Source organism: Asparagus officinalis, chromosome 5 (genome assembly GCF_001876935.1).
Source record: "Asparagus officinalis chromosome 5, Aspof.V1, whole genome shotgun sequence".
In the NCBI taxonomy this organism is placed as follows: Eukaryota; Viridiplantae; Streptophyta; class Magnoliopsida; order Asparagales; family Asparagaceae; genus Asparagus; species Asparagus officinalis.
Window position 1 is genome coordinate 91,440,274 of NC_033798.1, and position 11,404 is coordinate 91,451,677.

General features: G+C 43.7%; 1 pseudogene; it reads left to right on the forward strand.

Annotated features, from left to right (window-relative positions):
- Nucleotides 1,288-3,078, forward strand: LOC109842162 (annotated as a pseudogene).

Genomic DNA, 11,404 nt, shown 5'->3' on the forward strand with positions numbered 1-11,404 from the left:
GATTCTTAAGCAAATCAAACTGAAAATCATAAGTTCTTTAATCAAGGCTCTGATACCACATGTTAAAACTGATTCTTAAGCAAATCAAACTTCATTATGATTTGATCATCATTATAGCTCTGATACCACATGTTAAAACTGATTCTTAAGCAAATCAAACTTCATTATGATTTGATCATCATTATAACAAGATCTTAGAACAAAATGATTTTCACAATGAACAATCTAATTAAGAAAATGTACATTGATCCATGATTGAAACTTGAATAAACTTGAACAACCTTGAAGACTTGAGTTTCTCTTCCTTAACCCTCTTAAGCTTTTCCAAAAATTTCTTGATGGAGAGAAATTTTTCACATTACATCAGGTAGAGAGAGGACCAAGTCTTTTAAAATAGAATAACCACTCACACTCCATCATTGTGAGTAGTTATTTTGACCAATAGGAAATTAGCATAAAACGTGAGTAGTTATAAAACTAAAATAAATCATGATCAATTTCTTAAACTAAAAAAACGTGAGAGAAAAACGTGACCACTTAAATTTGGTTAAAACAAAAAACGTGGGCCACTACACTAAAATATAACAGATATATTTGAACGTGGTAGGCATAGTAACAAAAATTAAATACAAGCATAGTTAATCAACTCATTATAGGCATCAAAGGGCAGCCTAAATTATGAAATTTCTCGAGGAAAAAAGACGCTAAAAAATTGTCTAATCATTGACCCTGACAGAGTAATACAAGTAACCAAAGTTGTTAATGCCACAGATTCCTCGATAACACTGAATTTGTGGTGATTCTTGCAGAGTTTCACAGAGATGGGTACGGGGTACCCCTTAGGACAAATACATGATGCTCATTAAGTACATTAGTTCATCCTCTCCGCATCAGGAGAATATAAAATTCCACATGTTCAAACAATGAACTTGCTGTCTTATATATGAACTGCATATGATAAGGCGATCAATATGTCAAAATGATGGTGCACATGGATTATTCTACCAGTCAATTTTGCCTGTGACCACAAATTTAATATTTGGCTCCGTCCAGAATAAATATCACTATATCCCTTTCTGTGTATGACAAGAAACGTATTTATATAGGAAAAGTGCCCATGTCTACTTAACCAAATTAAGCAAACTAATCATATGCGTCATTTCTTATGGGTAGCAAACGTTAGAATCCTCGAGGGACAAAAATATCCAACTGATTCTCAAAAATGTTTTTGTACATATATCCCAGACTATCTCCATCTATAACACTGCTTAACTACAACGCAAAAAAATGGCAGTTGAGCAGTCTATTGAAGTATCAGAAGCTTTATATGATGGAAATGAACATATAGACGATGATGGAAAACTACGAACAGGTAAATCCTCTTCTCTTTCTCTCCCTTTGTCACCAATCAATTTCTTTGGATATTCAACAAAATTTGGGCATCTTCATCTATACGGGAACTGAAGAATTGACAAACAGCTGAAGAAAACAACTCAGAAATTCAGCCAGGCAGACTGGCGGTCGACTGCGAGTCAGCGGCGGTCGATCGCGAACGTGCACAAGGGTCAGGAAGAGCTGGGAGCTGAAGGTGGTCGACCGCCACGGTCGACCGCGTGGACCCTGTAGGATTTTTGGGCTCTGTCGTTTGGTTCAGTCGACCACCGCGGTTGACCGTGAGTTTCCTGTAGCCGATTTGTTCTCTGTCGGGAGTGTTCGGTAGACCACCGCGGTCGACCGCTATACCTGCGCGGTCGACCTGCGCGGTCGACCGCAGGCTGTTTGGGCTGGGCTTTGAGTTTTTAACCCGGTTCGTTTTAGAGCAGATATATAACTCTAATCCTGATTAGTTAGGGTTAAGCAAGGACGATTTTGAGCGGTCTTTTGGAGAGGATTGCCGCATCCAATTGTGGGAGATTTGTGAGAGATCTAGAGTTTTGTTTTAAGGTTTGATCGGTGAGATTTGTAACTCTATTTGTATTCTCTTGATTTCCAATAGTAAGAACTCCCCCTCCCCCCCCTCCTTGCCTCGTGGACGTAGGCAACTTGCCGAACCACGTAAATAGTTTGTTCTTGCTGTGATTGTGATTTGCTTAGTGGTTGTGATTTATCTCGAGTTATTGTTCGTGTCGCCTCGAAGCTTCCGCCGCGCACAACAGGAACACTATGGACTTGTGTTGCCCACATAATTACTACAGTGATCGGATCCGGTGTGCTATCTCTCGCATGGAGCATTGCACAGCTAGGCTGGGTAGTGGGCCCCACTTCGATGCTCTTCTTCACGATGGTCACTCATGTCTCAACCTTTCTTCTGTCGGATTGTTGTAGGTCTCCACATCCAGTGGCTGTAGCAAGGAACTACTGCTATAGGGCTGCAGTTACAGTAAACTTAGGTAGTTTTTAAGATGTGAGAGAAAATTGAATAATCTTCTGTGTCTACAGAACATGCCACTAAACCAAGACTCCAAAGTTGTGGCGAGTTATAATTTTATACTTTAACATTCCCCTGCAGGTCAAGGATCCTATGATGGATGGAAACCGAGACTTATGGAGCGGTTTTTTTTTTAAAACCGCTTTTTAAAAATAAACGCTTTAGAATTTCGTGGCCAGTAAGATTCAACCTGGGTTGTTCTGATACCATATCAAATGACCTTGCCAGCGCACTAAAACTTAGAAGTTGTGGTGAGTGTTGAGGGTCATAATTTTATAGTCTAACAATAGCTTCTAATAGTATGGCAATTCAGGTGAGAAACAATCATGGGTTTGCAGTTTGCTTCAGTATATGAGCATGTATGGGACTGGTATCGCCTATAATATCACTAATTCAACTAGTATCAGGTATATCACTTCTTAAGTTTTAGTTGAGCCTTGCAAAGAACATGGATATTGTTTTCATGGTTTGATATTTGAACACAGAGCTATTCAGAGATCAAACTGTTATCATGAAGAAGGGCATGCTGCTTTATGTTCCTATGGAGTTACTGAGTTCACACTGTTATTTGGGGGTGTTCAGATTTTTTTTTTTTTTTGTCTCAGATACCAGATTTTCACGACATTGAATGGCTCTCAATACTGCTCTAATGTCATACTTGTGGTTTAATTATTGTAACGTGTTAAGGATGAGCTTGGATAAAGGATTTAAATCACCAAGCTTTGTCTTATCTGTTGCGCGCAGCGGAAATTTCGGCAGCACTTCGGCAGCACAATAAGATAGTCAGGTCGCAATAAGAATTCTTGTTTCTCAAAGGGAACAAGAATCTGAAGCCTAATATCTCATCAAAGTGGGATATTTGCTCTTCCTCTCGTCAGCTCTAGGACTGCGCGTCGAGGGAACCTAAAAAGCTATTACAAATCACACAAAAGGCAAGACAACCAATTTTTACGTGGTTCAGCAAATTGCCTACGTCCACGGGGCAAGGAGGGGGGAGATCTACTAATAGAGAGAGAGATTACAACTAGGGTTTACAATCACTCACAAACTAAACCCTCAAACAAACTCTCAAATCCCTCATAATAACTCTCTACAAAAGGATGCACAAAAAACCAAAGAAGGGACTGCACCAAATTTCTCCCGTAGCCAGTCGACAAAAACCAAGCCTAATCAAGTTCTTTGCCGCAGCCGCAAAACACAAAAAAAAAACCTCTGCACACCGCCCTAGGAACAGTATTTGTTCCTTTATATAACCGGAGAATTTGTGGCCAAAACGAATTCCTAAACTCACGCGGATTCGGAAAGGCCCACGAACAAAACTCACGCGGATGCAGCTCTTCATAGGTGGCCCCCACACCCACGTGATCACAATTCTCCACCTCGGTGAAGTTTTTCCAAAACTAAGCCGACACCAAAGAATCCAAATGTCACAACTTGTTGTGTCCAGTACGAACTCAATCCATAACAAGTCGAGAACCCGAACGAGAGTCCAAACAATCTCACCCCATCAAAATCAACTAATCCAAACCGGCTGCATCTGAAAGACTGCCTACGTATCCTCTTGCCCAAGGAATCAAGCCGAACGTAGTTCACCCAAATGGCCGCCAATAGCCTCAGCAATCACGAATGTGCAACAAGTTTCGACAATGATCAAATTTGTTGCTCGGAACCACCTTAGTGAGCATATCCGCCGGATTATCCTTCGTGTGGACCTTCACAATTTCCACATCGCCATCTTCAAGAACATCCCGAACGAAGTGATAATGAACGTCAATGTGCTTCGTCCGCGCATGAATAACCTGATTCTTCGCCAAATAGATAGCACTCATGCTATCACAATGAATAGTGACGGACCTCTGCGATATCGTAGACCGACGCTTATCCAAATCCCCGGCATAATCCGAATCAACATAACCAATGCATAACTGCCCACCTATAGTGTCCCGCTTATAAACTAAACCAACATTGAGCGTACCTCGAATGTACCTCAAAATCCATCTCACGGCGTCCCAATGACCCACTCCTGGATCGTGCATGTATCTCAATACCATGCTCACCGCCTGTGACAAATCCGGTCTCGTACATACCATTGCGTACATCAAGCTCCCAACCGCACTCACATATGGAGTCTTCGACATTAACTCATGATCTTCAACTGACTTCGGTGAAAGACCAGCTGAAAGCTTCAAATGGGCTCCCAAAGGTACACCAACTGGCTTCGTATCCATGCTAACATGGAATCGCTGTAGAACTTTCTTCAAATAAGCCACCTGTATCAAACAAATTCTGCCCTTCTTCTTGTCTCTGCCGATCTCCATCCCTAGAATGCGCTTCGCCTCACCCAAGTCTTTCATCTCAAACTCATTTGAAAGCTGAACTTTCAACTCATCTATAGCCGACTTGGAAATAGAGGCAACCAACATGTCATCGACATAGAGCAACAAATAAATATACGCACCTCCTTTTAACTTGCGAAAATATACGCAAGGATCAAACTGGCTCCGAGTGTACGAATGACCAATCATAAAACCATCAAATCGCCTATACCACTGTCGAGGAGACTGCTTCAAACCGTATAGCGATTTCTTCAGTTTGCAAACCAACTTTTCCTTTCCTGCAGCTCGGAATCCCAATGGCTGAGTCATATATATTTCTTCATCAAGATCACCATGAAGAAATGTTGTCTTCACATCCAACTGATCTAACTCCAAACCATACTGTGCCACCAAAGCTGGCAAAATCCGAATCGAAGAATGCTTCACCACCGGAGAGAAAACCTCATTATAGTCAATATCTTCCTCCTGTGCATAGCCCTTCGCAACCAACCTAGCTTTGAACCTCAATAGAGTGCCCTCAATGCCCTCCTTCTTCGTGTACACCCACTTGCACCCAATCGCCTTCCGCCCCTTTGGAAGCTCAACAAGCTCCCATGTATCGTTCTTATGAAGAGATTCCATCTCCTCCTGCATAGCCCCCTGCCACGAATCAGCCTCCGAACTCTGCTCGGCCTCTCTGAATGTAGTAGGCACCATCTCATCGATACTCTCCACCGGAAGTGCATATGCAACTGTGTCAGCATACCGTGCTGGCATCTGTATGTTTCTCCTCTGTCTCCTAGCCGCAATAGAATCCTGAACCTGAGCCGTCGGTCCCTGATCCTGCTCATGAGTACCCGTATCCTCCGCATCACCGTCGTGCTCGCCTGGCGTCACCTCAGTCGGCACCTGCATGGATACTGTACCATCTGGACAATGTGGAGCTGCATCGATCTCCACCACCTGCGATATCTCCTCCGTCGGGTCGCTCTCCACCTGATGAGAGCTGGGAAGCTTCAAGATAGAAGCCTCATCGAATGTGACGTCCCTACTCAGCACAATCTTCTTATCAACTGGATCCCAAAGCTTGTATCCCTTGACACCACGCTTGAATCCTACAAATATGGCCTTCCTAGCTCGAGGTTCCAACTTATCAGTTCTAACATGATAATATGCAGGGCAACCAAATACCTTAAGCTGGTCATAGTCATGTGCTGTCTCTCCCGACCACATCTCCATAGGGGTCTTCCCCTCAATCGCAGATGAAGGCAGCCTGTTAATGAGGTGGCTCGCATAAGAAAGTGCCTCAGCCCAAAAGATCTTCTCCAAACCACTATGCGCCAATAAACATCGAATCTTCTCCAGCAAAGACCGATTCAATCTCTCCGCCACCCCATTCTGCTGCGGTGTATGACTAACTGTGAAGTGCCTCTCTATGCCCTCGTCTCGACATAGCTGCAGAAAGGGGTCTGAGGTATACTCGCCGCCGTTGTCGGATCGCAACGTCTTGATCTTTCTCCCAGTCTGCAGTTCCAATCTCTTCTTCCACTCCACAAACAAATCTAGGACTTCACTCTTATGCTTCATGGTGTACACCCAACATCGCCTAGAATAGTCATCAACGAACGTGACGAACCAATGTCGACCACCAAGTGATGCAGTCTTGGTGGGACTGCACTTAGTCCAGGATGCCCCTCGTCTTATGAATGGCAGTCCCGAACTTCACCTTCGTCTTCTTGCCAAGAACACAGTGCTCACAGAACTCAATCTTCCCACTCTTGGCTCCCTTCAATAGCCCCTGCTTGCACAATGCCTGCAGTGACTTTTCACCTGTGTGCCCCAACCTATAGTGCCAAAGTCTGCTCATGTCCGCTTCTGAAATAGCCGAAGCAACCTGGCCAATCTCAGTGCTTCCCTTCAGATAATACAAATTCCGATTGCGGACTCCCTTCATCACCACCAATGATCCCTGCGGACTCCCCTCATCACCACCAATGATCCCTTAGTAACCTTCGCTACAGCGTTTTCGAAAGTCACCTTGAATCCCTTCGCCTCCAAAGCTCCAACTGAGATAAGATTTTTCTTCAGTTGAGGAACAAATCTCACCTCCTTCAACTCACGGACTACTCCATCGTGCATCCTAATCCGCACGGTACCTATCCCACAAACGCCACAGGATTGATCATTTCCCATGACAACAACGCCCCCGTCGACTTTCTCAAAAGATGCAAACCAGTCTCGCCTAGGGGTCACATGAAAAGTAGCGCCGGAATCAAGCATCTAATCTGATGCATCCACATGGTTCACCTCCGGAGTAATCAGTAGAGAAAAGCACGAATCATCGGAATCATCGCCTTTCGCAATGTTCACCTCATTGGCCTTCGGGCCCTTTTTCTTGCCATTCTCTTTCTCCTTGAGCTTCGGGCAGTCTCTCTTCCAATGTCCCTGCTCCTTGCAGAATGCACATTGGTTCTTTGCTAATTGGTGGCGGCCTCTAGACTTTGACCTTCCTCTATTACCACCTTTTGGATATGGGCTTCTACCTCTCGTCGACAAGGCCTCACCTGAAGTACTAGCGCGGGAAGTCTCCTTATCCTTCCTCCTTAAATCGTAGTTCGTCAATGCGTTAGTCACTTCACTATAGCTGCCTTATCCTTCCTCCTCAAATCGTAGTTCGTCAAAGCGTTAGTCACTTCACTATAGCTGATAGAAGATCTCCCGTTCAACAAAGTGAGCACGAAGGTATCATACTCCTTATCAGGTAAGGAGCCTAACAAAATAATCGCCTTGTACTCATCCGATATCTTCTCATCAACATTCGCCAAGTCCGACAACAACTTCGTATAGTTGTTCACATGAGCCGCTAGCGAGGTGCCCCTGGACATCTGAAATCTGAAGAGTCTTCGAAGCAAGTGCAACCTGTTCTCAACACTCTTTGTGAGATACTTATTGTTGAGAATTTCCCACATCTTCATTGCAGACGTCACCCCAATCACATCATATTTCAGTTCCTGATCCAAACAGGACCTGATCACCCCACACGCGTTCCTATTCATCTTATCTCATACCGCCTCTTCATATTTAGGTGGCCTCTCGTAGACCATGATGGTCTCTTCCAGATTCTGAGTATTGAGCGCATCCTGTACGTCGCTCATCCACAAACCAAAGTTGATTTTGTCGTCATACTTCACCACACTAATTTTAGTGTTCTGAAAACCAACTTGTATTGTACCCGTCATCGATTTGCTGCTTTCACCTTCTTCTCCCATTGCAAACTAACTCCAAAATTGTAGAGAAAGAACAAATTTGATAGAAATTAGGAACCACCCAACTGAACCCTGATCGGATTCCAAATAGATCTCCTATCCACACGAGGAAAGCGAAATCTCCAACGGCAACTCCTAATGCTATCTCCACCGAAGCCGAGAACTCCAAGAACCAAGCTTCACACAAAAATCTTCCTCCACCAAAAAACCCTAGATCTGAAATCTGGGCCCTGATACCACTTGTTGCGCGCAGCGGAAATTTCGGCAGCACTTCGGCAGCACAACAAGAGAGTCAGGTCGCAATAAGAATTCTTATTTCTCAAAGGGAACAAGAATCTGAAGCCTAATATCCCATCAAAGAGGGATATTTGCTCTTCCTCTCGTCAGCTCTAGGACTGCGCGTCGAGGGAACCTAAAAAGCTATTACAAATCACACAAAAGGCAAGACAACCAATTTTTACGTGGTTCGGCAAATTGCCTACGTCCACGGGGCAAGGAGGGGGGAGATCTACTAATAGAGGGAGAGATTACAACTAGGGTTTACAATCACTCACAAACTAAACCCTCAAACAAACTCTCAAATCCCTCACAATAACTCTCTACAAAAGGAGGCACAAAAAACCAAAGAAGGGACTGCACCAAATTTCTCCCGCAGCCAGCCGACAAAAACCAAGCCTAATCAAGTTCTTTGCCGCAGCCGCAAAACACAAAAAAAAACCCTCTGCACACCGCCCTAGGAACAGTATTTGTTCCTTTATATAACCGGAGAATTTGTGGCCAAAACGAATTCCTAAACTCACACGGATTCGGAAAGACCCACGAACAAAACTCACGCGGATGCAGCTCTTCATAGGTGGCCCCCACACCCACGTGATCACATTATCTTCGTACTCGTGGAATTCTTCCAGGAGTGGTCAATGTTATTCCTATATATCTCATAAGAGAAGAATATGTTATTGGCCACGTCTTCATTGCCCACAGTCTCTTTGGTGATTCATCTGTGAGTTTTACGATGGCAGCAAATTCAAGAAAATAGTCAAGGATGCAGGCCTCATGAAGACAAGAAATTAGTTTCTCTTTGAAGCCATGAGACGTAATTTTGTTTTTTCAGTATGCTCTCTTTTTGTGTTCCTCCTTCGAAGAGAGATTGTGTGTGATCCACCCAACAGCAACAGTAAGCATTGTGACGGGTACTACAGCCTAAAGCAATAGATTTAAGAGGTTCTTGATTTGGCTCTATATTTGGTTAGCTCTCTAGGTGTTAGAGATTGTTAGAGAGTTTAAGTGTTTTCAGGGGTGTGATTTGAGATCGAGTGATTGAGAGATCCATTTTGTATTTCTCACAATTAATAAAGTTTTACTCCTCTTTCGTCCGTGGACGTAGGCTACAAGCCGAACCACATATATTTTTGATTTTTTGTGTTCGTGTGATCCGTATATTTCTGTGTTCGTGTGTTCTTGATATTTTTTGTGCTCTCATGCGATTGATATTAGCTTATCCTGGGGAGTTTGTCATAACATAATGTATTTTCTATTTGTTAGAGTCCATGGCGTCCGTTGAGGGCTGGTTATATATATATATATAATATATATATATATAATATATATATATATATATATATATATATATATATATATATATATATATATTATATATATATATATATATATATATATATATATATATATAGGAGAGGTTCAAATAAAAACCTCCTTAGCCTAAAAACTAAAAACCTCCTTCATCCATTGGATCTAGATGAATCCAATGGTTAGGATTCAGTCAAACAGTCAACAGACACATGCATTAATATCTCATTATTACCTCAACACAGTGAATCCAGATTCACTACCTCAACGTATCTCGAATCACTGCAGTGAATCCAGATTCACTACAGTGAATCCAGATTCACTACAGTGAATCCAGATTCACTGCGTTGATGTAATTAATGCATATGTTTAATGAGGTAATTAATGCATGTGTCTGTTGACTGTTTGACTGAAATCCTAGCATTGGATGAAGGAGGTTTTTAGTTTTTAGGCTAAGGAGTTTTATTAGAACCTCTCCATATTATATATATATATAATATATATTATATATATATATATATATATATAGGGTCATAGGTGAAATCTGGCGTGACCTCCGTAGCCTGTCATCTGAGGTTGCGCGATCTGGGCCCGTTTATTCAAAACCACTCAGAGAGATCTGAGCGCCTTCGCTTGAAAATCCCATCACCCCCAAAATCCCTACCCCTCTCATCATCTCTGCCGGCCAGATCCGCCAGCCATCACCTTCCCGCCCTCCTCCTCTCAGCGCTCCGATAAGCGCCACCGGAGCTCGCCGCCCCGCCCGATGCGGCGTACACCACCGGAGCTCAAGCATCGCGCATTCCGGTCGCCATCACCGACCTCCTCCCCCTCACCACCGCCCCGAAAGCCGCGGCAGCCCAAGCCTCGCCCTGTGTCTCGACGTCCCCGATCAGCGTCCGCCACACCGGTCCCCCTTGCCGCCTTAGCATCACCTCCCCCTCCTCTCTCAGCCCGCCCGAGATCACTCGGCAGCTGAGGCGTCGACGGCCTCCGCGTGTCATCGCGCGTCTACTCGTCCTCCCCCATCGAGTCACCCCTCGTCATCAGCCACGCCTCCGACATGGCATTCGAGCTCACAGCCCTCAGGTTCATCGCCCCGCGTCCGGAGATCGAATCAAGCCCTCAAGACCGTCATCCGTCGCCATCAGCTCCCCCCTCCTCCTTCCACCGTCACGAAATCGCGCGCAGCCTGCGCTTCGCACGTCCCCCCTCCGCCAGTGTTGCCGACGGGGCTCATCGCCACTTCGCCGCTGTCCAGAGACTGCGCCTCCACGCCGAGGTAAAGGCATCAGGGTCCTAAATTAACGTGTTAGTTCTAAAGCTTTGAAATGCATGTTAGCAATAGCATCTATTAAAGGTTATTTAAACTGAGAATGCATGTAATGCTACCCGGATCATGTTTAGCTCTAATGGAGATTGGATGTTAGTTCTATACGAGGCAATGTTGATTCTAAGTTTGCGTTCCTGTTAGATCTAAGTGGATTTCAATAGATGAGGTTACTATCTCCTTCATGCATATATTTCACTTGGATCTTTGGATCATATCTTTCTCCTTTTAATATTCAGCTCATACAATATACATTGGTTAATGTTTTTCTTTTTTTTTCTTTTTTTTTTTTTTTTTTTCTTTTGTTTTTTTTTGTGTTTCTTTTCTTCCCAGCACCATCTCTATAGGCTACGAGCGATAATTTAGCAGCTATTTTGCCATGCATTGCTTAACTTGGCATATAACTTTAAATTGTTTAAACTATCGTTTTAGAAGGTTAGTGAATAAGACCAACTGATTGACGCTTTTATCTCTCTCT